The sequence below is a fragment of the Narcine bancroftii genome, chromosome 6 (assembly GCF_036971445.1).
Source record: "Narcine bancroftii isolate sNarBan1 chromosome 6, sNarBan1.hap1, whole genome shotgun sequence".
Lineage (NCBI taxonomy): Eukaryota > Metazoa > Chordata > Chondrichthyes > Torpediniformes > Narcinidae > Narcine > Narcine bancroftii.
The window spans coordinates 229691261-229716390 of record NC_091474.1 but is presented as its reverse complement, the minus strand read 5'-3'; the positions used below and the strand labels follow the sequence as shown (position 1 = coordinate 229716390).

At 42.9% G+C, this 25130-nt stretch overlaps 1 long non-coding RNA gene across 1 annotated transcript in view; it reads right to left on the bottom strand.

Annotated features, from left to right (window-relative positions):
• Positions 1-7284: 7284 nt before the first annotated feature.
• Positions 7285-25130, bottom strand: part of LOC138735549 (uncharacterized) — a 41267-nt gene continuing 23421 nt past the window's right edge. The window contains exon 2 of the long non-coding RNA XR_011339760.1: positions 7285-7605. This is a non-coding gene — a long non-coding RNA (uncharacterized lncRNA). The remainder of the gene's footprint in view (positions 7606-25130) is intronic.

The following is a 25130-nucleotide window of genomic DNA, read 5'->3' as shown; positions in this document are numbered from 1 at the left end:
AGATGACACACCTGCCCTTTTCTTTTCAGGTCCTTAGCTTTATTTTTCTTTTGAGTTTCTTTCCTTTTGAGTGTTTACTTTGAAAGGTGTTGCCACTATGATTTCTTTTCATTACAGGCCTTGATAGGGGTCGCGCACCCCATGATGAGTGGGATCGAGCTACTTTTTTGGAATGTATTCGCTGTGGTGGTGGGGGGGGGGGGGTAGGGTGAGTTGGGACAAATACGGACTCTGGGTATGCATATCTACATGAACAGCTTTGTTTATTGGATTTTGTAAGTCTGTGAAAACTAAAATAAAATATTCCAATAAAAAAGGTGAGATGTTTCAAGGGAACAATAGCATGAATGTCGTGTATCCTATTTACTTTACTGGATTGAGATAGTGTCTTTATAAGATAAGCAAAGAGACTGAAAAAGAAATCACAAGCTACATAACCTGCCTCCAAAGCACAGCTGAAAACAAAAATTTCCTTGTGGCTGAAATGGTGAGGGCAAGGTAAATTTGCAGCCTCTTTTAACATCTCAAAGCACAGTTAATGGAATCTTCCATTAGTCCATTCACTACTGCAATATAGGAAACTTGACATGCTTTACTGGTTTCCTTTGATATAGTGCCATCAATCTAAGGAAGAAGAACTCCACATATTAGCTATCTTAACCCAATAAATTAACAGATTACAGCATCAATTCTGTGAATAAAATGGAAATTCCCATCCAAAGATCCTGTTCACCGGGGCAGATTATTTCTGCAATGACATTAAGAAAACATTTTCTAAAAAAGAAGGGTCAAGCGTAGGCCTGCTGTAACATTTCACATGGACCAATGGACCCACATAATATAAGACGATACAAACTTGTCTCCTTGGAGTTCAAGTAACACACAGCTGGAATAAGAGAAGCAAAATAGTGTGGACACTGAGAATTAGTGGGACAGGTGGAATCTGTGCAGAAGGTCAATTGAATCTCTTATTGTTACAGGTGCACAGATGCAATGAAAAGCTTTGTATTGTGCGCTATCCTGACAAGTCAACTCACACATCAGGTAATACAATAATAAAGCAAAAGTGAAGAATGCATAGTTAAAACATAAGAGCATAAGGCATAGGAGCAGGAGTCGGCCACCTGGCCTGTCCAGTTCGCTCAATGAGATCACAGCTGATTTGACCGTGGACTCAGCTCCACTGATCCTCCTGCTCCCCAATACTCTAATTCCCCAACTATTCAAGCTTTCAATGTCAAATGCTGCAGTGTATAGTGAATTATACTGGAGATGTTAGAGTAACAAGAGGGTAGATTGATTGCAATCCATGCAAGTAGAGAATCTGCAGGAAGCAGCTGGCAAAATGTTACCACACTCTGGCATTCATGAGTTCATGCTTCTGAATTTGAATTTAACTTGATGCACGTTTAATCAAGAAAGTGGCAGAGCCCAGAGAGATGGCTAAGGGAGTGAAACATTGGCGAGAATAAATGAAGGGTTGGAAAGATGACGAAAAGTATAAGGAGATTGTAATTGGACAAGTAAAGATAGCACAGGTGTGGGTCCAGTAGCAAAGTTCAAGTTCAAAGTTCAATTGTATTGTCACCGTGCTTACATGACCTCACATACAATCCTGAGATTCTTTGTCCTGCGAGCCCAAGCAGAATTTCTACTTATTGGTAACTGCAAGCTGTACTCAAGAAGAAAGAAATGTAAACAAACTGACTGCAAATACAGAGTAATAAATATTCAGTAATAACTAATGAGCAAAATATGAGTCTCTAAATGAGTGAGTCTGTTGTTCAGTACAGCATATGAACAGGACCCTTGGCCCAGCATGTCTGTGCCAAACATTATGCTCAAATTATGGTGTGCAATTCTCAAGGGTGATCCTGAGTTTACAGTCTCCAATCAACCATCCCACCCCCACTGAACCTCTCCTATACTACTCAAAGGGGCCATATAGAAGCTCGAGAAACAGTAGATCATTTCCTTATTTGCTCAAAACTGAGTTTAACAATTTCAGGTTCTCTGCTTTGGATAATAGTTACGCACTGCCTTTAGACAACCACTGGTCTCGTCAACAAACCCTATGCCTTGTGCCATTATCCTTTCGTCAATAGAACCATAGAATGCTACAGCACTCAAAGTAGACTAATTGGTCCTTCTAGTCTGTGCTCATCATTGTTGAGCTGGTTCCAATGATCTGCTCCCATTTCATAACCCTTCAGACTTTTCCCATCCTTGTATCTATCCAATTTATTCTTAAAACTCAAATTTGAGTCCGCCCCCACCACATCAGATGGCAGCTCATTCTACACTCTCACCACTCTCTGAGTGAAGAAATTCCCCCTAGTGTTTCCCATAAATCTTTCCCCTTTCACTCTAAAGCCATGTCCTCTCATATTTATCTCTCCTAATCTCAGTGGAAAGAGCCTGCTCACATTTACTCTGTCTAGACCCCTCATAATTTTGTAAATCGCTATCAAATCTCCCTTTATTCTTCTTTGTTCTGAGGAATAAAGTCCTAACCTGTTTAATCTTTCCCTGTAACTCAACTCCCGAAGACCCAGCAACATCCGAATAAATCTTCTCTGCACTCTTTCAATCTTATTGATATCCTTCCTGCAGTTTGGTGACCAGAAATGCACACAATATTCCAAATTTGGCCTCACCAATGTCTTACAATTTCAACATAGCATCCTAACTCCTTTACTCAATACTTTGATTTATAAAGGCAAAGATGCCAAAGCCTTCCTTTACAACCCTGTCCACCTGCAACGTCACCTTCAGGGGACAATGTTCCTGTATCCCTAGGTTTCTTTGCTCCTCCGCACTCCTCAGTGCCCTACCATTTACTGTGTACGACCTTCCATAATTTGCTCTTCCAAAACCCCATTCCTCACACTTGTCTGCATTAAACTCCATCACCCATTTTCCCAGTTGGTCCAGATCCCTCTGCAAGCTTTGAAAGCCTTCCTCACTGTCCACTACTCCTCCAACCTTTGTGTCATCAACAATCTTGCTGATCCAATACACCACATTATCATCCAGATCATCGATATAGACAACAAACAACAATGGTCCCAACACATATCCCCGAGGCACACCACTCGTCATAGGCTTCCAGTCTGAGAAGCAACCATCCACCACTACTCTGTTTTCTCCCATGCAGCCAATTTTGAATCCAGTTTACAACCTCTCTATGTATACCTAGTGTCTTAACCTTCTGAACTAACCTCCCATGTGACACCTTGTTGAAGGCCTTACTAAAGTCCATGTAGACAACATCCACAGGCTTTCCTTCATCTGCCTTCTCAGTAACTCCCTTGAAAAAGCTCTAGAAGATTTGTTAAACACAATACCACCCACAAAGCCATACTGACTGTCCTAAATCAGCCTATATATCCTACCTCTCAGAACTCCTTCCAATAATTTACCTACTACTGATGTCAGGCTCACTGGCCTATAGTTACCTGGTTTACCTTTGGAGCCTTTCTTTAACAGTGGGGCAACATGAGCCACTCTCCAATCCTCCAGCCCCTCTCCTGTGGCTAAGGACATTTTGAATATATCTGCTGGGGGCCCTGCAATTTCAACACTTGTCTCCCTCAAGGTCTGAGGGAATATCATATCCAGCCCAAGGGATTTGTCTACCTTTATTCGCTGTAATGCAGCAATCACCTCCTCCTCCTTAATCTCCATATGTTTCATGACACTTCTATCTGTTTCCTTTACATCCATTTGCACTATCCAGTTTCCTGGGTAAATACTGATGCAAAAAAACTGACTCTGAACCTTTCCTGGCCCTCTCGCTCATTTCCCCACCACATTATCCCATCCCCTTTCAACTTTTCCCAACATCTCAACTTGCTTAAAGATTAAATGGGTACTTTATGGTCATCACTGACATGGTGGGCCGAAGGGCCTGTTTTATAGAGTTTAGGAACAAGTCCCTTGACCCAACCTATCCAAGTCATCCATCACAGCAAATGTTTGCTCTTGGTTGCCTAATTGTTTGGTATGGAGGTGCCAATTCACAGAAAGGAAAAGACTACAGAGGATTGTGAACTCAGCTAGCACCATCGTGGACATCAAGGATCCTCACTGCCCAGGCCATGCCCTCTTCCTACTGCTACCATCAGGTAGGAGGTACAGGAGCCTGAAGATGAACACCCAATGGCACAAAAACAGCTTCTTCCCCTCCTGAATGGACAATGAAACACAGACACCACCTCCATTTTTTTCTTTTCTTTTGCACTAATTTATTTATGTTTATGTAATGTATTTACGGAAATGTAAACCTAGCTATTTTTCCACCTGTAATACACAATATCGCAAAAAAACAAATTTCATGACATGTTCATGACAGTAAATCTGATTCTGATTCATATCCCTCTAAACCTTTCCTATCCCTATACCTTTCTAAATATCTTTAATTGGTGTAATTGTACACAACTCTACCAATTACTTTGATTAAAGAAGTAAAGACTCATCGAACTGCTGGAGGAACTCAACTAGTCTTGCAGCGTCCAGATGGGATAAAGATATATTGCCGATGTTTCAGGCCTGAGCCTATTCAATCACAGTGTATGCAGTCTTCCATGTTTTCACCTGAACACAATATTAGTTGGGGATATAGAACATAGCACATGGAACAACACAGCATAGTATAGACCCTTCAGCCCTCAATGTTATGCTGACCCATATACACCATCCTAAAAAACGCACTAAACCCTCCCTATCTCATAACCCTCTATTTGTCTTTCATCCATGTGTCTGAATAAGAGTCTCTTAAATATCCCCAATGTTTCAGCTTCCACCACCATCCATGGCAACGCATTCCAGTCACCCACAACTCTCTGTGTAAAAAACTTGCCCCTGGTGTCTCCCCTAAACTTCCCGCCCTTAACTTCGTACAGATATCCTCTGGTGTTTGCTGATCCTGCCCTAGGACACAGGTGCTGGCTGTCCACAATTGTAGACTATCAAGTCTCCTCTCATCCTTCTACGTTCCAAAGAGAAAAGACCCAGCTCTGCTGACCTTGCCTTAAAAGACTTGTTTCCCAATCCAGGCAACATCCTTATAAATCTCCTCTGCACTTTCATCATAGCTCCCACATCCCTTCTATAATGAGGTGACCAGAACTGAACACAAGGTTCTAAGTGTGCTCTACTCTGGAATTCAATCCCCTTATTAATGAATCCCAGCACCCTTTAGGCCTTCTTGACTATCCTATTAACCTGTGCAGCAACCTTGAGGGATGTATGGATTTGCACCCCAAGGTCCCTCTGTTCATCTACACTCTGTACTTCTGCAAATGCTCATAAATGCAAGAGACCGGCAGCGGGTGAGGGGAGGGGGAGACTGGCAGCGTGAGTCAGGTGGGCGAGAGACCGGCAGCACGAGTCGGGCCGGCAAGGGGGGTTGAAATTTCTAGAATATTCGAGTTTTCCACAAGCCGCATATTAAAGGTCAAAGAGCCACATGTGGCTCGTAAACCGCAGTTTGGCCACCCCAGCTGTATACATAATATTAAAATAAATGTTATTAATAAATAGTAAAGTCATGGAGAGTTGTTTTAGCAGTCATTGTGCAGTCTACTGTCCATGGAAAGAAACTGTTCGTCAGCCTGGTAGCTCTGGCTCTAATACTTCTGTATCTCTACATTTCCAACCCTGTTGAGGTCATACATGTTGCACCGTGTGTTCATGAAGAAAAAGGAAAGGATGCAAAAGGAAAGGTGAAAGGGTGACACAATGGCACAGCTGGTAAGACTCCAGCGACCCAGGTTAAATGCTGATCTCCAGTACCATTGTTATGGAGTTTGCGTGTTCTCCCTGTGACCACACAGGTTTCCATGGGGTTTTCCAGTTTCCTGCACCATCCCAAAGATATGCACATTGATAAATGATTTGGCCACTGTAACTTGCCACTTGAATGTAGTTGAACAGTACAGTTTGAGGGAGCTGATGGGAATGTGTGTGGGGGGGAATAAAATGGGATTGGTGTAGGATGAGTATAAATGGGTGGTTGATTACCAGTGTGGATCCATTGAGCTAAGGAGCAACGTGCTGTGTGTTTCCATGAGATATACTGGAAGTGAGAGAATTAATCCAGGATCAGGGGCTTGAATTTGAATGATCAGCATGTTCAATCTAGAATGATTAAAAGGTACTGCCCTAGGTGCTGTTCTCTATGTCCCTCTCCGACTGGTTTGTCATGATGTTCCCTTGGTCTGGCCTAAGTAAAAACACAATGCTGGAGAAACTCAGCTGGTCAAACAGCACACTTTATGTAGCAAAGAAAAAGACACATAACCAAAGTTTCAGGATGAGCCCTTCATCAAGGTATGGAAAAATGTCGACAGGCACCCAAACAAATTGGTGGATGTGGGAGGACAGGGTGGGGGAAGCATAATCCCACAGGCAGAAGATTATAGGTGGATAAGGGATGGAGGGCACACCAATAAGAAGGGTGAGGAGCGATAGCTCTGGGAAGGGAGAGGGAAGGGGATGGAGAGCTGGAGGAAGGAAGACAGAGGGAAAGGGAAGGGAGAGAGCAGACTAGCTGAAACTGGAGGTCAATGTTAATTCCATCCAGTTGGAGAGTGCCCAAACAGAAAAGCAAGTGTTGTTCCTCCAATTTACAGGTGGTTTGGGGGTGATAGTACATGAGGCCATGGACAGACATGTCAGCATGGGAGTGGGAAGCAGAATTGAAATGGTTGGCCACTGACAAATCCCTCTCAATGATATGGACATAGCGAAGGTGCTCAGCGAAATGATCTCCCAGTATGCACCCAGTTTCTCTGATACAAAGAAAGACACAAAGGGAACACAGGATGCAATAGATAACCTTTGTGAGTGGAGAGAACAGCAGTCAATGCTATGTAGGTACCTGAGATCCGGAGAGAGTCTGGCCTAAACCTAACTGCAGTCCAACACTGTGGTTGATCTTTAACTACCTGTGAAGTTCAGGGTCAGTTAGGGATGGGAAATAATTGATGTACACGTTCTGTGTACTGTTATCACAAGGTTCGAGAATTGTCATAATTCATTGATGAAGTGAGGACATAAGTGTTAGAGAGTCGCTAAGAGACCATATAAAACATTTAGGAAGAATCTTGTTTTTCAGGGTGTGCTGCATGCTGCTTCTTGGCACTGGACAACAATATTTTTTCAAAAGGGTTGTTTTCCTGAAAAGAAAATGGGCTTTACAATAGACAACTTCAAGGTGAACACTAAGATAATTTCAGATTTGCTGTATCGCGTAGGAAGTTGGAAAAACATTAAATTAACTTTTACGGAATTTAGCCTGTTTATTCACATAATGATGCTGACACATTGTGTTAGTTCAACTGAACCAAGCTCTCGGATAGACTGCACATGTTGCACATCAAATATGAGGAGCCCAAGGGTTGTCATGGTCAACCGAAATAGAGCTCATAGGCTTTCTTCATAAGTGCAGTCATGCTGTGTCTTTGAGCCTTAAGTGTTTATTCGCCACAAATGTTACAGAATGAATCGCAGCTGTTGCAACATTGACGAGACATTTCTGCTGTATTGAACCTTCCTGAAGACAATAAATACGACTGTTAAGTACATTCCCTCTGTTGTTGCCTGCAAAACATGAGCATCAACAGGATTTCAATCTATATCAATGTAATGCACAGCATCTGTATATGTGAGCAGCTTTTATAGCATGTCTGTATCTATCCTGACTAAGCATGTCCAGGCCTAAGACAACATTTGCATAGTACCTGCACTGAGTGCATGCGCAGGCATGCTTGGACTGACCAAAGCAGCTATTATACTAGTAGATGTAAAATATGACAGGAAATCACAAAAAATAGGTTATAGCTAAAATAACATTACGTGATAGGAAAGTTTTCAGGTGATATTTGTGATCAGCAGCCCAAAATTCATAAAATATACCCAAAGTGTTCAGGAAGCAAAATCTTCGTTGTGCAGTGGTAATTGAAACAGATATTGGCAAATGCCAGATAATAGTTAATGTGTGAAGAAGGGAACATTACAATGACACACTGGAACAATTAGTCGAGCTGCTGTCTCATACCCTCAGAGACCCTAGGTCATTGCTGACCCCCATTGCTTTCAGTGTGGAGTTTGCATGTTCCCCCATAGTTCTCTCGACTGTGATTCACCCAGATGGTGCCAGGGTAGAGTTTGAATTATGGGGAAAGGTTGGAGAGGGTTGGTCTTAATTTCTTAGAACAAAGGAAGCAGAGGTATACCATACATACTCATGTAATAGTCGAGTTTTGGGGACTAATGTTTGGGGTAAAATTTAGGAGGTCAACTATTGCACACATATTATTTTTGACCTGCATCATTCAAGGCATTAGGAGCTCAAATGGTCAGGACTGGGCGGTAAATCTGTGTTTGGGGCATCAGGAGCTTGAATGGGTGGGCGGCCAAGGTGAGGATCCAGAGCCAAGGCAAGGATTTGTGGTCGGGGCGTCGGGAGTTCAGATGGATGGGTGGCCAGGGCCTGGGCAAGAAATGGTAGGTGGGTCATCAGGAGCTCCAGTGGGTAGGTGGTCAATGCAAAATATTGGGATGGGATGGTCAACTTTTATGCTTAATATGCAGAAAATGCCAGATTTTGGGGCCAAATATTGGGGATCAACATTTATGCAGTATTGATTATTACACACATATATATGGTATAAAATCATGAGGGGCATGGATAAAGTTGTTTTCCTGGGGTATATGATTTTAGAACTAGAAAGGATAGGTTCACAGCGAGAGAGGAGTGTTTAATGAGTATGGTGAAGAGAAATTTTTCATTCAATGGGTGGTCCATATCTGGAATGACCTGCCAGAGAAAGCTATAGAAAGGGGTAGCATTTTAATGCTCAAAAGGCATTTGGACAAATCTATGAATAGCACGCACTTAGAAGGATAAGGATTAAATGCAGACAAGTGGGACTAGGCCCAGATTTGTTTGGCATGGATGTTGGACGAAAGGGCCTGTTCCATGCCGTATGTCTCAATGACTAGATGAAGGTGTGTTTCTTCTGGGTCCCCCAGATTCCTCCCACGTTGCATGTAATTATCCATCATAAATAATCCTTAGAGTATTAGTGGGTAGTGGTAAAATCTTGTAAAGGGGTTGATAGTAGGCGATAGAGGATATTTGTGGGGAATTACATCGCTTTGTGCATAGATGTTGACTTTTGGACTAAATGGCTTTCTTTTATCCTGTAATGAATGTGGAAATAAATTATAGGACAGTGATTATCATGGAACTAGGCTTGTGTGGGGGACAAACATTATGAGGAGGCGAGATAAATGATCTGGCCTGTTTCATTCTAAGTCCATGTTGTCAGAATTTGGGTAAAAATCAAATTGTGCCCGAAATTCAATTGTGCAGCACCCGTTGAAAAGTTGAGTGATTACACAGCTAAAGTTAATATCGAAGGCTCTAATTTGGATTAGTTAACACTTAGGCACTTTACATTCTGTTGCTTGTTTCCATATATTCTTCTCTGCCTGTGACTGCACCAATGACAAAGCCAGACTTTTACCAATAGAATTGCCTTGCCTGCAGAAAGCAGAAGGTGCTAGTAGATGTAACGTATCCCGTCTGGAAGTCAATAACTAGTGGGAGTTCCACAGGAATCTACTCCAAGTCCTCTACTCTTTATGATTTTTATAAATGACCTAGATGAAGAAGTGAAGGATGGGTCAATAAGTTTGCAGATGATTCAAAGTTTGGAGGTGTTGTGGAGGTTGTTGTCGGTTACAACAGGATATAGACAGAGTTGGGCAGAAAAGTGGCAGATGGACTTCAATCCAGATAAGGGTGAAGTAATGCATTTTGGAAGGTCAACCTTGAAGACAGATGAATGGTTACTGGCAAGATTCTTAACAGTGTAGAAAACAGAGGGACCTTGGTGTTCATATCCATTGATGGATCTCTCAATGTTGCTGCACAGGTTGATAGGGTAGTTAAAAAGCCCTATGGGATGCTGGCCTTCATTAGTTGGGGGATTGAGAAGTTCAAGAGTCGATTGGTAATGTCGCAGCTCTGTAACATTCTGATTAGACCACACTTGGAAGATTGTATTCGGTTCTAGTCACCTCATTACAGGAAGGATGTGGGAGCTTTGGAGAGGTCGCAGAGGAGATCTACCAGGATGTTGCCTGGATTGGAGAATGTGCCCTATGCTTTTCTCTTTGGAGAGAAGAAAGATGAGAGAGGACTTAGAGGTCTACAAGATTATGAGAGGCATAGATAGAGTGCACAGTCAGCAACTTTTTTCTGGGGCAAGAGTAGCAAACACCAGAGGACATCTGTGCAAGGTGAGGAGAAGAAAGTCTAGGGGAGATGTCTGAGGTAAATTTCTTACACAGAGAGCATTGAGTGTCTGGAATGGTGGTGGAGAATGATAAAATAAGGTAATTTCTTTTTTAAATATTTTATTGATTTTTCAGAAATAATAAGTTTGTACAATATAATATGGGATGTGCTACAGAAAAACAAACAAGAAAAGCTCTGCAAGAATAATCATACATATGAATTAACCATATAACCATTTACAGCAGTTTGGCCCTACTAGACCACGCCGAACATTTTCTCCCACCTAGTCCCACTGACCCGCAATTAGCCCATAACCTTCCACACCTCTCCCATCCATATATCTAGCCAACCTATCCTTGAATATTAACATCAATCTCGCTTCTACCACCACTGCTGGAAGATCGTTCCATACCCCCACCACCCTCTGTGTGAAGAAATTTCCTTTTACATTTCCCTTAAACTTTTCCCCTTTTATTCTCAATCCATGCCCTCTTGTTTGAATCTCCCCACTCTCAGTGGAAAAAGCCTGTCCACATTGACTCTATCTGTCCCCCTATAATTTTGGGTACCTCTATCAAATCACCCCTCAACCTTCTACACCAGAGAATAAAGTCCCAGCTTGCTCAACTGTTTCCTGTAACTCAAACCCTGAGACCCTGGCAACATTCTCGTAAACCTCCTCTGCACTCTCGCTATACTGTTCATATCCTTCCTGTGATTTGGCAACCAAAACTGCACACAATATTCCAAATTTGGCCTCACCAAAGCCTTATACAATTTCAACATAACATCCCAACTCCTATGTTCTATACTCTGATTTAAGAAAGCCAACATATTAAATGCCTTCTTCACCACCCTATCCACATCAACTTTCAGAGAATTATGTACCATGACTCCTAAATCCTTTTGTTCCACTGCACTCCTCAATTGTCTACCATTTAATGTTTATGTCTTTTGCTGATTAGTCCTACCAAAATATAGTACCTCACATTAATCAGTATTAAACTCCATCTGCCATCTTTTAGTCCACTCTTCTAACTGTCCTATATCACCCTGTAAGCTTTGATAATCTTCCTCACTGTCCACAACACCGCCAACCTTCGTATCATCTGCAAATTTACCTCATCTTTTCCAATAATTCCAAACAAAGCAACTAAGGGATTTGGTTCTAATTTTAAATTGCGAATCACTGACAATGTTTGAAAAACTTCTTTCCAATATTTTTCAAAAATGATATGAATTGGAGAAGCATCACCAAATTTGCATTTATCACAATGAGCATTTATATCTGAGTTAAAACTATGAACCACTTTGAATTGCAACAGACAGTGGCAAGCACCCAGGGATGTAGTGTTAATCAGTTTGAAAATAGAGTCGCAAACCTCATTGGACAGCGAAAGGTTCAAATCCCACTCCCATGCATTCTTAATTTGGACTGAAGGGGCCATGTCTTAAACCAATTTTTCATAAATAACAGATATTAACCCTTTATGAAAAGGTTGTTATCCAAAAAAATGTATCAAGGATATTTATCTCAGGAGCTCCAGGAAAATCGAGGAGCTGAGATTGAATAAAATGCTTGATTTGTAAATACCTGAAAAAATGAATGTTTGGTAACCTGTACTTTCCAACCAATTGTTCAAAAGATGCAAAACTATTATCAACGAAAAGGTCTTTAAAGCATTTAATGCCCAGAATATACCAATCATTAAAAGTAGAATCCTGCAAGGAAGGCTGAGAAAGATAATTAGACATAATGGGCTTGCAAGAGAAAAGCCCTGAAATCTTCTAAACTGCACCCATATTCTCAAACTGTATTTAACAACTGGATTGTCAGTTAACTTACATGAAGCAAAGGACATCGAGGACCTATGAAATGAGATAGAAATATTTTTAGTGGAATTTAATTCCATTTCTACCCAAGCAGGATGGTCAGCTCGATTATGAAATTGTAACAAGAACATATATTAACTGCCCAATAATAAAATCTGAAATTACGAGGCGCCAAGTCACCATTCCTTTTAGACTTTTGAAAATGAGTTTTATTTAAACGGGGGCACTTTCCTTGCCATGTGAAGGATGATATAAGCGAATAAAGTGAGTCAAAGAATGATTTAGGAATAAAAATTGGTATAGATTGGAAGAGGTACAAGAATTTAAGTGAAATGTTCAAAGAAATAGATAAAGGAGATCAATTGTTAAACAGAGTTTCACATGCTGAAATAATGAGATTTTCCCTAAAAAGATGCTTTTGATTCTTCATAATTGTAAATTGATTTTTCACGATCTTAAAAGGAAAATTAGAAAATGTTAGTACAGGAGAATTTAAAGGGAAAAGTTCACTCTTATGCAGATTTAACATACCCTTAAAACTGACTAGATTGAGAAAGTAAGGATAATATGGAAAGTAAAAAAAACATCAGGTTTAATATGAAAAGCAAAAGGCCATCAGCATAAAGGGAAACTTTATACTCAGTTCCCTTCCTCTTGATCCCAGAAATATCTCTGCAATTATGAAGTGCAACCACGAGAGCTTCTAAGGCTAAATCAAAAAGTAATTGACTGAAAGGATGGCCTTGGCGGATACCCTTTTGGAAAGTAAAAGTTTTGATAGTTGAGAGTTGGTAAGAATTGAAACAGTAGGACAAAAATATAATAATTTAATCCATGAAATAAAACGTGGTCCAATTTTTTTTTCCAAAATCATAAATAAATAATCCCACTCCACCTGGTTGAAAGCTTTTTTTGCATCAAACAAAATAACACATTTGGGATTGCAGTGGGAGGTGAATACAAAATATCCAATAAATGACATATATTAAAATGAAAATAATGACTTTTAATTAAAAAAGACCTGATCTTCCAAAATAATTGATGGTAAAATGTTCTTTAACCTACGAGCTAAAACTTTAGCCAAGATCTTCATATCAACATTCAATAAAAAGATTGGTCTGTAAGGGGAACATTCAACTGATCTCTTCCCTTTTTCACTATGAGTGATGCATAAGCTTCATTAAAAGACAGTGGAAGATTGCCCTGTTTAAAAGAATCAGGATTTATTAGGGGTACAAGTAATTTAGAAATGGATGTAAAAAAAAATCTGCAGGAATCCCATGTGGAAACTGGAGTTTTACCTGACTGACTTAAAGAGGTAGCTAAAATAATTTCATTTTGTGGAATAGGTACTTCCATACTTAAACAATTATTCTGAGAAAGCTTGGGAATATTTAAGTGGTCTAAAAAAATCCATCATTAAACTGTCATTATCAATAAACTCAGAAGTATAGAGCCTAGAATAGAATTCTCTGAATGTATCATTTATTCTAGAATGATCTGTAGTAATATTACCATAATTTATCCAGATCTTAATAATTTGTCTCTTAGCAGCAATTCCCTTCAATTGATTGGCCAACAGCTTGCCAGATTTTTCACCATGAATATAAAACTAACTTTTAGACTTTAAAAGGTGATGTTCAATGGGGTAGGTTGAAAGAAGATCAAATTTAGTTTTAAGTTCAACTCTCTTTTTATATAATTCCGGATCTTTATTATCGTTTTATTTGTGTAATCTGATTCATTAGATCTAATCTTTCTTTATTAGTCTTCTGTATAACATTACCAATGTAAGAAATAATTTACCCTCTCATATCAGCTTTTAAAGGGTCCTAAACAATCAAACTAGGAATTGTTGAAGAGGAATTTGTGTTAAAGAAAAAAATTATTCACTCCTCCATAAATTTCAAAAATTCATTATCTGAAAGTAAAGTAGAATTAAAATGCCGATGTACTTTTGTAGGAGGGAGATCTGGAAAATTCATTGACAAAATAAAAGGAGCATGGTCAGATATCACTATACTCTGATATTCACATGATCGAGACAATGAAATTAATTGATTATCTATTAAAAAATAATCAATCTACAAGTAAGTGTGATAAACAGGAGAGGAAATAAAGAATGTCATACACCTGAGATTCCAAAATTTGATAAAAAGAAAGAATGAATTACAGAAGCAGATTTGTTCCAAGTAGCAAGTTTAGGGGATGAACGACCTAAAGCAGGGTCTATCCAACAATTAAAGTCTCCACCCAGCACCAGTGAGTAAAGACTCAAACCTGGTAGAGCTACAAAAAAAAAATCCTGCATCATCAACATTTGGAGCATATACATTAGCAAAAATTACTATTTTATTATATAATTTGCTTGCATCAATAATGTATCAACCGTTTTTATCTGATATAACATTATGGTGCACAAAATGAATGTTTTGATTAATTAAAATAGAGGAACCCCCCCCGACTTTAGCATTGAAAGAGGAATGAAAAAAATCCCTTCTCCATTTGACATTAAATGAGAATTATCACAGCTATGAATGTATTTCTTTTAAGAAAGCAATCTCAGATTCCAGTTGTTTAACATGTGCAAAGACCCTCTTTTGTTTAATTGGACTGTTTAAACCTTTCACATTCTAAGATATAACTTTGATAAGATTACTCATGTTTTTAAATTAATGTTGTAAAGAAAATTAGGTAGAAATTATCACCAAACTCCAGATGGCCATATTGAACCCAAGCAGTAACACAGCTTGCACAGAATTTAAACCCTTAACAACATTGTAAGCCCAATGCCTTAAACCAAAATATCCACCTTCCTTCCCAAACAACCAGAATCATAAGGTTTGCTGTTTGAAACACAATGAGTGCAAAAGAAGACATTTTAACCCCAAAGTTTTTCTGCCATAAATTCTAATTATGGTCCTTTTTTTCAAAATTATTATTATCAATGATTCCAAACAATATAAAACTACAACCAAAGTAAAAGACAAATAAATTACATTAAAAGATTCACAATTAATATAAATATTCATAACCTTTCACCAGAATCAGAATCAGGATTTATTGTCATGAACAAGTCATGAAATTCGGTGCTTGCAGCAGTATCATACAGCAAACGCTCATATGCTAATCAAATTACAACAATAATATATTAAAAATATAAAAGTAATCGTGCATGAAAAGTAAGGCAGTGTCTTTGGTTCATTGATCGTTCAGGAATCTGATGGCAGCGAGGAAGAAGCTGACCTTGTGCCATTGAGTGCTCATTTTTAGGCCGATAGTAGCGGAATGAAGAGGGCACGGCCTGGGTGGTGGAGGCCTTTGAGGACAGAGGCTGCTTTTTTAAGACACCGCCTCGTGTAGATGTCCTCGATGGAGTGAAGTCTGGTGATGTCGTAGGCCGAGTTAACAACCCTCTGGAGTTTATTTTTGTCCTAAGAGGCTATAAAATAAAATATGCACTTAAAACATTAATGTCTCAAGTGTTTCTAAGAAATGTATCAAAAATAACAAAAAATGTGCCATAAGTACTAAAAGAGCAATGAATGTTGTTACGAGCCCAAAGGACCCTAAAACCCAGCAGCAACAGACATTCATCAAGACAAGTGGTTTTTAAAACAAAAGTTGTCTTTAATCAACTTTAAACATGAAAACAGAATCAAACTTTAACTTATCTCTATACTTAACTAACCCAAATTAACCCCCTTTCTAATTCTAAGTACAAGTGTATGTAATGGGTGTGTAAATTTAAGAAAAGTTATTTGGTTCACAGTTCAATCTCACTTCTCCCTCTTCCAAGTTCTCTGGATGCAGGCAATTTTTAATATTGTGCACAGAATTTAACATGTATAAAGTTCACCAGGCTTTGGTGCTCAAAAGGTAAATGTTTATCGCTCAGGAAGGTTCTTGTAGGGTTTGCAGAGAGAGATTTGTTGTCCCAGGATTTCCACAACTGAGGTACCACCATTAGTCTCACTGATGAAACTTGACCCATCAGGGTTCTCCAGATGATAACCTCTTTCTTTCAGGCTATCACAGAGTTCCTTTCTGTTTCTTTTATTCCAAGAGAAACATCAGTCAGATAGCACTTCCAGCCATCCACTGCTCTGGAACTTTCTGCTTCCAACCAGCTCTTCCTGGCTTGTTTCAGCTGTGAATGTTCAGTCTCTTTTCAGTGTCACACACACTAGCTGAGAGGGCTTGTCTTCTCTCCCTCTCTCTCTCTCTCTCTCTCTCTCTCACTCTCTCCCTCTCTCCAACTGCCAGAAACTCCATGTGACTCTCTCACTTACAAAACCCCCCACCTTCTTCAGCAAACCACAGGAGTTCTTCTCTCTTGCTCAAGTAGTTGTCTCAGATAAACAAAACCCAGGAGTGACCTTTCTGTGAGCACACTGTAAGTACTTTTAAACAGCCAGTTTGTCTCCTACAAACAATGGTCTTTCATTTCATGACATCATTTTAATTAGCACCTACTTATGAAATGTGCATCACATTCTCCAGAGATCCTGCAATGTTACTGAATATGAATTCTTGAATCTTTTAAATAAGATCAGTTTGAAAATGTGTGTATGTATGTAACCACTAATTTTACAAATCCTCCCAATATTTATCCATTACAATGTATAAATTTCTGACTATTTTCCATTTAGACTTATAGGCTCAATAGAACAAATAGCCTAAACACATACATGGCAAACTTTAACATTTCCCACACATAAAGTGGACTATATGTGTATATATTATTCTAACTATTAGCCTTATTTCCCATACTTAAGCACAAAATATTTTGTGTGCAATGAATAAGTAATTATTGTTGTTCATCCTTCGTAGTCAAAGATGACCATGGTTTCAAAGTTAGTTGGGTTTGAAGTCATGACTTGCGCTTGACTTGGATTAAAGTGAGGGAGAGTTGCGCAGGTCGTCAGCCTCACTCTCTAACCTTGGCCTATCTGGACGCAGTGGCAAGACATAGTTGAGATGGCTGGAGACAGGTCAGGATGCAGTGGATGGCCAGCAGTGTTGTGTATGTATCTCACTGTGCCCTCTTAGCGCTCCACGACGCATTGCTGAGAATCGCCTTTCTGCCCGTTGAACCAGTGATGGTTTCTTCCACACAATCCACCGAATCCAGGCTTCACATGCTAGGCAGACAAGCCCTGAGTGTTGTGGGTCCACGGCAGTTCTTGCGGCATGCTTGCAAGTCTCCCTACCCATTAACTAAGGTAATGAATACCAAACATTATTATTAAGATAAAATTAATGTATTCAATTTATTATTCTCATCCAAGAAAAGTAATTAAAATGTAATAAAATTAATAGAAAGAAAAACAAACTTAGATGACTATAAATCAAATGAGTATTGCCCCTTTGAATTAACAAAAGAGAGAGAAAACAGCCGAACTTCACCCAATCAAGAAAAAAACTTCAAAAACCAAATGAAAGTTTATACATGACGATGCTAAAGGCAAATCTTCCAAGGATCTTTGTGCTTCTTCTACCGAATTCAAAAACTTCTTTGACCACTGAAAGGAGTGATTTGGAGAAGGGCTGGGTATAACAAAGCAGGCTTCAATCCTTTCCTATACAGTTCAGTCATGATTTCTTTATATTCTAAATGCAGATTCATCACTTCAGAACAGAGAACATCTACATATCTGATCTGTTCTTCACAATATTGAAGAGTTCCTTTCCGACGGGCTTCACAAATTACGAAACCTTTTATTTTGTACCGATAAAACCAAAGAATAACCAAATGTGGGATGCATGCCGGAGCTGTCTTGGGAATCAAAGAATGCTGTGGTCTATTGAGCTCAGGTTTAGAATGAAAGAACTCCTTTCCAAATACTTCCAAAAGCATCTCTAAAAAGAAGCGAGTCGATTGGCCAGATTCTGTATTTTCAGTGAAACCCAAATTTCAAATATTCGGTCTTCTGTGATGGATTATGTCATATTTTATATTATTTATATATATATGTTTTACAAGGAGATAGATTGTGGGAGTAGTGTTTTTTTCCTTCTTTGGCTTGGCTTCGCGGACGAAGATTTATGGAGGGGGTAAAAAGTCCACGTCAGCTGCAGGCTCGTTTGTGGCTGACCAGTCCGATGCGGGACAGGCAGACACGATTGCAGCGGTTGCAAGGGAAAATTGGTTGGTTGGGGTTGGGTGTTGGGTTTTTCCTCCTTTGCCTTTTGTCAGTGAGGTGGGCTCTGCGGTCTTCTTCAAAGGAGGCTGCTGCCCGCCAAACTGTGAGGCGCCAAGATGCACGGTTTGAGGCGTTATCAGCCCACTGGCGGTGGTCAATGTGGCAGGCACCAAGAGATTTCTTTAGGCAGTCCTTGTACCTTTTCTTTGGTGCACCTCTGTCACGGTGGCCAGTGGAGAGCTCGCCATATAATACGATCTTGGGAAGGCGATGGTCCTCCATTCTGGAGACGTGACCCATCCAGCGCAGCTGGATCTTCAGCAGCGTGGACTCGATGCTGTCGACCTCTGCCATCTCGAGTACCTCGACGTTAGGGGTGTGAGCGCTCCAATGGATGTTGAGGATGGAGCGGAGACAACGCTGGTGGAAGCGTTCTAGGAGCCGTAGGTGGTGCCGGTAGAGGACCCATGATTCGGAGCCGAACAGGAGTGTGGGTATGACAACGGCTCTGTATACGCTTATCTTTGTGAGGTTTTTCAGTTGGTTGTTTTTCCAGACTCTTTTGTGTAGTCTTCCAAAGGCGCTATTTGCCTTGGCGAGTCTGTTGTCTATCTCATTGTCGATCCTTGCATCTGATGAAATGGTGCAGCCGAGATAGGTAAACTGGTTGACCGTTTTGAGTTTTGTGTGCCCGATGGAGATGTGGGGGGGCTGGTAGTCATGGTGGGGAGCTGGCTGATGGAGGACCTCAGTTTTCTTCAGGCTGACTTCCAGGCCAAACATTTTGGCAGTTTCCGCAAAGCAGGACGTCAAGCGCTGAAGAGCTGGCTCTGAATGGGCAACTAAAGCGGCATCATCTGCAAAGAGTAGTTCACGGACAAGTTTCTCTTATGTCTTGGTGTGAGCTTGCAGGCGCCTCAGATTGAAGAGACTGCCATCCGTGCGGTACCGGATGTAAACAGCGTCTTCATTGTTGGGGTCTTTCATGGCTTGGTTCAGCATCATGCTGAAGAAGATTGAAAAGAGGGTTGGTGCGAGAACACAGCCTTGCTTCACGCCATTGTTAATGGAGAAGGGTTCAGAGAGCTCATTGCTGTATCTGACCCGACCTTGTTGGTTTTCGTGCAGTTGGATAATCATGTTGAGGAACTTTGGGGGACATCCGATGTGCTCTAGTATTTGCCAAAGCCCTTTCCTGCTCACGGTGTCGAAGGCTTTGGTGAGGTCAACAAAGGTGATGTAGAGTCCTTTGTTTTGTTCTCTACACTTTTCTTGGAGCTGTCTGAGGGCAAAGACCATGTCAGTGGTTCCTCTGTTAGCGCGAAAGCCGCACTGTGATTCTGGGAGAATATTCTCAGCGACACTAGGTATTATTCTATTTAGTAGAATCCTAGCGAAGATTTTGCCTGCAATGGAGAGCAACGTGATTCCCCTGTAGTTTGAGCAGTCTGATTTCTCGCCTTTGTTTTTGTACAGGGTGATGATGGTGGCATCACGAAGATCCTGAGGCAGTTTACCTTGGTCCCAACAAAGCTTGAAAAACTCATGCAGTTTGGCATGCAGAGTTTTGCCGCCAGCCTTCCAGACTTCTGGGGGGATTCCATCCATACCTGCTGCTTTGCCACTTTTCAGTTGTTCGATTGCCTTATATGTCTCATCCAGGGTGGGAACCTCATCCAGCTCTAGCCTTAGGGGCTGTTGAGGGAGCTGGAGCAGGGCGGAATCTTGGACTGAGCGGTTGGTACTGAAAAGAGATTGGAAGTGTTCTGACCATCGGTTGAGGATGGAGATCTTGTCGCTGAGGAGGACTTTGCCGTCTGAGCTGCGCAGCGGTCTTTGGACTTGGGGTGAGGGGCCGTACACAGCCTTTAGAGCCTCGTAGAAACCCCTGGTCGCCAATGTCCGCGCCAATGTCCGCCAATGGCGGCCCCGACACGGGCAGGAGCAAGGGGGAGGCGGCGGCCCCGGCCTTGGTCGAGTGAGGCAGGCGGAGGCCCCGGTCCGGACAGGGAGTGGGAGGCGGCGGCCCCAGTCCAGGCACAGGGAGAGCAGCAGCGGCCCCGGCCCCGGTCCGGGCGAAGGGTAGACGGCGGCGGCCCCGATACGGGCAGGAGCAAGGGGGAGGCGGCGGCCCCAGTCCGGGCACAGGGAGAGCAGCGGCGGCCCCGGCCCCGGTCCGGGCGAAGGGTAGACGGCGGCGGCCCCGATACGGGCAGGAGCAAGGGGGAGGCGGCGGCCCCAGTCCGGGCACAGGGAGAGCAGCGGCGGCCCCGGCCCCGGTCCGGGCGAAGGGTAGACGGCGGCGGCCCCGATTACGGGCAGGAGCAAGGGGGAGGCGGCGGCCCCAGTCCGGGCACAGGGAGAGCAGCGGCGGCCCCGGCCCCGGTCCGGGCGAAGGGTAGACGGCGGCGGCCCCGATCCGGGCAGGAGCAAGGGGGAGACGGCGGCCCCGGCCTCGGTCGAGTGAGGCAGACGGAGGCCCCGGTCCGGACAGGGAGTGGGAGGCGGCGGCCCCAGTCCGGGCACAGGGAGAGCAGCAGCGGCCCCGGCCCCGGTCCGGGCGAAGGGTAGACGGCGGCGGCCCCGATACGGGCAGGAGCAAGGGGGAGGCGGCGGCCCCAGTCCGGGCACAGGGAGAGCAGCGGCGGCCCCGGCCCCGGTCCGGGCGAAGGGTCGACGGCGGCGGCCCCGATCCGGGCAGGAGCAAGGGGGAGACGGCGGCCCCAGTCCGGGCACAGGGAGAGCAGCAGCGGCCCCGGCCCCGGTCCGGGCGAAGGGTCGACGGCGGCGGCCCCGATACGGGCAGGAGCAAGGGGGAGACGGCGGCCCCGGCCTCGGTCGAGTGAGGCAGACGGAGGCCCCGGTCCGGGCAGTATGGACCGACCTAGGAGGGGAGGCAGGCCCCTCCAGCCCGGGTAAGAAACCTGCATAGGAGAAGGCCACTCCGATATAAAACCTACGACCCAAGGACCTCGCTGCCACGTCCCAGCTTGCTTGGCCACGGCACACGAACCATGGGTGTAAAGGGTGGGGCCAGTACTGCGCGCACTGCACTCCACCTAAAAGCTCCTTTGCGCAGGCCCGAGGACAGGTCCACGTCCTCCCCCTCAACGTCCTCCCCCTCAACGTCCTCCCCCTCCACGTCCTCCCCCTCCACGTCCTCCCCCTCCACGTCCTCCCCCTCAAAAGATGCTCACAAACTCAAGCTAGCATGCTGGAACATCAGAACCATGCTAGATAAGACTGACAGCCATCGACCTGAACGTCGGCTGCCCTCATTGCACATGAACTCCTCAGACTTGACATCGACATAGCCGCTCTCAGTGAAGTCCGCCTGGCAGATGTAGGCAGCTTCCAAGAACGCGGCGCGGGCTACGCACTCTACTGGTCTGGCAAGCCTTCGGATGAACGACGCCTATCTGGTGTAGGCTTCATGGTCAAGAGCTTCATTGCCTCCAAACTCGAAAACCTTCCGACAGGCCTCTCGGACCGAATCATGTCCATGCGACTCCCACTTCAAAACAAGCGTCACATCACCCTCATCAGTGTCTATGCTCCAACCCTCCAGGCGGAACCAGCAGAAAAGAACAAGTTCTACACCGACCTGCGCAACCTCATCCAACGTACCCCTACAGCCGACAAGGTTGTCATCCTGGGCGACTTCAACGCTCGTGTCGGCAAAGACTCAGAAACCTGGCCAGGAATCCTGGGCAAGCATGGCGTCGGCAAGTGCAACGACAATGGGCGCCTCCTGTTGGAGCTCTGCGCAGAACAGCGGCTTGTCATTACAAACACCCTTTTTCAGCAGAGGGACAGCCTTAAGACCACCTGGATGCATCCCCGATCCAAACACTGGCACCTCCTGGACTACATCCTGGTGCGAGAAAGTGACAAACAAGATGTGCTCCACACCAGGGTCATGCCTAGCGCGGAATGCCACACTGACCACCGGCTGGTTCGCTGCAAGCTCAACCTTCACTTCAAGCCAAAGCCCAGGAACAATAAAGCCCCCAGAAAGAGGTTCAATGTTGGAAAACTGCAGTCAGACGAAGCGAGAGGAAACTTCCAGGCAAACCTCAAAGCAAAGCTCGACGTTGCAACCCGCCTCACGGACCCGTCCCCTGAAACCCTCTGGGATCAGTTGAAGACTACCATACTGCAATCCACTGAAGAGGTACTGGGCTTCTCCTCCAGGAAAAACAAGGACTGGTTTGACGAAAACAGCCAGGAAATCCAGGAGCTGCTGGCAAAGAAGCGAGCTGCCCACCAGGCTCACCTTACAAAGCCGTCCTGTCCAGAGAAGAAACAAGCCTTCCGTCGCGCATGCAGCCATCTTCAGCGCAAACTCCGGGAGATCCAAAATGAGTGGTGGACTAGCCTCGCCAAACGAACACGGGAGTAGTGTAGGTCACAAACAAATACAAACACTTCACAAAACAGATCTCATTTAAAATGCCAAAGCTCTGCTCAAACCAGATAGGCTCCAAGTGCCTTTGCAAAAACTTTGAGAATGCCTATAGAGACTTCACAAGTAGATGTTAATTGGACATGCTGTGGAGTAATGGATTATTGTTTTAGAAAGTAACAGATGAACAGACCCAGAAGATTGGGTCCAGTGCTGAAATCTTTCTGAATGCAGTTTGCTGTTCTAAGAAGATCATGTGGTTTTGCAAGCAGAGAGAGAGAGTTGACTAGACAGGCTTTCTCTAAGAGAGAGGGAGAGAACTGGTTTCTGCAGCATGGCAAACTGGCTGCTTGTTTAAAACCTTGTGGTCCATACAAGAGTGGCTAGAGTGTTTCACCTGAAATAAGGGAAACAAAAAAGAGTTTTGTGGTGACCTGCAGAAGAAGAGTTTCATCAGCAAGTTACTGAAGTAATTGATGAAATTAAATCAGTTTGTGTGTGTCCAACGAGCAACTAATCTCTCTCTGAAAGGCGACAAGAACCTTTCTGACCGGTAATCATTTAACCGTTTCCACCAGAGCCTGGTGAAAATTCATAAATGTTAAATTCTGTGCACAGTGTAAGAATTTCCTGATTCCGGTGAACTTGGAGGAATAAGAAGTGAGTTTAGGCTGTGAATCAAAGAATTTTTCTGAACTTACACACACATTACATACATGTGCACTTAGAATTAGGAGGGAATTAGGTTAAGTTAATAATAACAAGCTAAAGTTTGATCCGGTTTTTATATTTAAAGAAAATTGAAAACTACTTTGTTTAAGTAACCATTTGTCTTGGTGAATTTCTATTGCTGCTGGGTTTTGGGCTCCTCTGGGCCTGAAACATTTCTGCTTCTGCTCTCCAAGTCAATAACTTTTGAAGTTAATTTAAAGTTGCCAGCAGACAGTCCCAAAGAAAGATCTTCTAATTTATCCACATGATCATTGACTGTTTCCAAGTCCCAACAAACATCAATATCGCATATCGACTCCAAAACTTTTTCAAGTGTACATTTAACTTTCTTTAACCATTTCAGTCATCTGTGTATGTTTGTTTAAAAGATCAGAAATGAAGTCCATAGTCAGAGCAGCTGTTTCTTCCTGCTTTTTACCGTTTTTTCCCCAGCTTTAGCACTCCTCGTAGCCATTTTAAAATAATAAGTAACAAGGGAGCAAAGTAAAAAGCACTTTGGTTGAAACGTTAGAAATGAATTAATGGAAGAAATAATTTTAAAGAACAGGAGCACCTAACTACTACTGCTAACCCATGCAGTGGCCAGCTGGAAGTCAACAGGGACATTTAAAAGACTCTTTGACAAGCACATCGTGGATGTAAGAAAAATAGAAGATTATGGGTGTGAGGATTAGATAGCTGTGGAGTCAGACTGGTACATTTTTCTTTTTACCAGGAGATCAAACCAAGGGTGGAGCTACATTTTTAATTGAGGCTGCAGGATCATTGGAAACTTGTGACCTTCGCTAGTGGATGCCTGGAAAATTTATGCAGGTTTTCCGCATATATCAGCCATGATTCGAATGGTGGAGCAGACTCGATTAGGTGCAATTCTGCTCCTCATTCTTAAGGTCACTAAACCAATTGATATGGCTTTGACTCATTCTTGTGAATGCAAATGACCATCACAAAGAGAAAAATGACCTGAACAACGAGGCGTTCCTTCAACTGATCTTTCATTTGAAGCACAACAACCCTTTCAATGAAAATATTCTTTTGGGAATACCTATTTCAAATACCTATTTTTAAAGGGTTTTTTTTTCGCCACTGATGCTGTTAAGTGATACGTGATATCCACCACCGGCCTGTTGTACCTCGCATGTTGGGGATCAGGAAACTCCCAGTGTTGGGAGCTTCCTCCACCACCTGCCAGCCCAGGCAGAGGAAGAGGGAACTTGCTGCCACTTACAAGCCATGTTCCCTCTAATTTGTAGTAGTTAGTGTGCGCAATAATCTTACAATGTGCAATTTTTTCTCCTGTGACATAAGTATGTGCAAATGTAAACTTTAAATTGTTTCATGATACTTTTGGCACAGTCGGTCTCTCATGGCTAATCAAACTGTATTAGCATGTTTTAAAGTAATACAATTAAGATTAACTACTTGTTTAACCAACTAACTAGTTAGCAGAAACAGTTAGCTAAGAGATTATTTTCAATATGTATAATTATTAATACTGCATTATTTTAGGTAACTAACCTTTTGTGCTCACATTCATTTCTTTTGTGTGCTTGTTGCAAAACCTGTGTGCACAGAGGGAACAGTGCTCAGCCAGTGTCTGGTGCATTCATGTCCTGATCCAACATTCAGGCCTCTGCCACTCACTGACTCCACCCACCAATGCTACAGGGAGCAGAACTGGAGGGTGAACAGGATTATAGCC